This window comes from Ornithorhynchus anatinus, chromosome 10 (genome assembly GCF_004115215.2).
Source record: "Ornithorhynchus anatinus isolate Pmale09 chromosome 10, mOrnAna1.pri.v4, whole genome shotgun sequence".
Lineage (NCBI taxonomy): Eukaryota > Metazoa > Chordata > Mammalia > Monotremata > Ornithorhynchidae > Ornithorhynchus > Ornithorhynchus anatinus.
Window position 1 is genome coordinate 25,262,366 of NC_041737.1, and position 2,510 is coordinate 25,264,875.

Consider the following 2,510-nt stretch of genomic DNA (forward strand, 5'->3'; position numbering starts at 1 on the left):
TAGCAACTTCAATGATTTGAGCCCACTATGTTAGCATAATGGGAATGTTGCCTAGCAACTTCTCTTTGCAATTTCCCCAGCAGTGCTAGCAAAGGCAAGGACCCACATCTTTTTTTTTTATTTTGTTTTTTAAACTGTATCAAAGTAGGATGGGAAATGTTACTGATGTTATTACTGTAAACACAGACACATTTTACACTTTGTGCCCCCTATTTCTCTGAGGTTAGATATCAACATTAATTTGAAATTTTTTATTTGCCAAGTGATGTGCTGCATTTGAGAAATACCTTTTCCTTATTTCACATGGAAGGACTATGTTAACATATAAAAGGAACCTTTGGGACCGTCTACCATCACAGAACCCTCTAGCTTCAATAATGTGACACTAAGGATCCAAGCATAAAGAGATATAATTTTATAATAATGTATATTCCCACAGCCAAATCTCCATAATCAAAGTTTGGAATTTTCTGTAGGATAAAATTAATAAGAACTAAACAAAGACATAGTCTTTTACATAATGTAAAAGGCATTGTTACAATAATAATAATAATAATGCTGGTATTTGTTAAGCGCTTACTATGTGCCGAGCACTGTTCTAAGCGCTGGGGTAGACACAGGAGAATCAGGTTGTCCCACAGTCTTCATCCTCATTTTACAGATGAGGGAACTGAGGCATAGAGAAGTTAAGTGACTTGCCCACAGTCACACAGCTGACAAGTGGCAGAGCTGGGATTCGAACTCATGAGTCCTGATTCCAAAGCCCATGCTCTTTCCACTGAGCCATGCTGCTTGTTATGGTATTTGGCACATAATATACACTTAACAAATACCACTGAAGTGATCTCCAAATCTAAATAAGTGGGCAAAACAAAATAGATATGTTTAAAACAGTGATAAATGCATAGTGAATTAAATTAAAATCATATATGATGGGTTCTTTGATCAAAAAGTCCAGTGCAACACCTGCATTTCTGACTTGGTTTTACACACTCAGATGTGATATCTTACTGTGTTGATATTATTTTTGTTTGCAGTGCTTGTCATTGTTTTCACTTCCAAAGTTCTTCAGTTTCATTTGCTGCCTATCAACCTTTTATTGTGTACTTCCCACACAGTTCAACAGTGCATTTCCTATTCTTCTCTGTATATTCATTCTCTCTGGGAACTTATCCATACCTATGGCTTCAGCAACCCTATCTCTGAAAATAACTCCCACATCTCTCCTTGTTGCCTCATCTGACCAACAATCCTATGTCTCCTCGTGTTCCCAGGACCTCTCCATTTGGATGTAACACTGTGCTTCCAACTCAATATATCTAAAAGAAAACTCATCTTTCCCCATAAACCCACTTCTCCCCCTAACTTTCCCATCTATTTTAATAACATCACCATCCTCCCTTTCCCAGAAGCCCACAACCTCAGTGAAGCCTTTGACTCCTCACTACCTTTCAACTCCTCATTCCAGTCCATTGCTAAATCCTATTGGCTCTTCATACACAACATCTGCTGGATACAACACTTTCTCTCTGCCAGCTACAATATTGTTACAAGTTTTGGTAATATCATGGCTAGACAATTAATAATAATGTTGGTATTTGTTAAACACTTACTATGTGCAGAGCACTGTTCTAAGCGCTGGGGTAGATACAGGGTAATCAGGTTGTCCCACGTGAGGCTCACAGTTAATCCCCATTTGACAAATGAGGTAACTGAGGCACAGAGAAGTTAAGTGTCTTGCCCACAGTCACACAGCTGACAAGTGGCAGAGCAGGGAGTCGAACTAATGACCTCTGACTCCGAAGCCCAGGCTCTTTTCCACTGAGCCATGCTGCTTCCTGCAACCCTTCTGACCTCCCTTATTTTAGGAGTGTGAATATTTTAAAGACAAGACATCATGACTAATTTTCTATTTTTCCCAGCTTGAAAAACAGTGCTCCATACAGAATAATTATTTTATAAATACCATTGCAGTCACTACTTCAACACTCTCCACCATCATGCCCTATCTACCTTTCTGCTCTCTTCATTCATTCTTCCCCACCTTCTCATCTTCTCTCCTCTTCAGCCAAGCATCTAACTATCCCCTTGCTTGCATTGTTTACCTGGCTTGAAAACTCTTCCTTCACCACATCTCTCTATATATTAGAAAAAACCTTAAACTTCCACTTCCTCCAGTAAATCTTTCCTAATTAATCCTCAATTGTCTATATATAGTTGGCCTTTTTGTTTGAAGAAAATACTACTGACAATTCATTCATGAATGCATTATGAGATACATTATGATCACAAAAAGGCTGTTCCATGTTGTGCTGTCATGTTTAAAGTTTGCAGCACCTGGCACTGTTTTATCTTTTGTCTCCTTGTCTCTCATTCCTTATGAAGATTTTGCTTAAAGGGAGTCACTCATTTGTTGATAGTAATGTACTATGCCATTCTAATCTCAACATCTGATTCCCAGTTTTCAGCTTAGATGCAACATTGTCTGAGGTTTTGTTATACTATGTTCT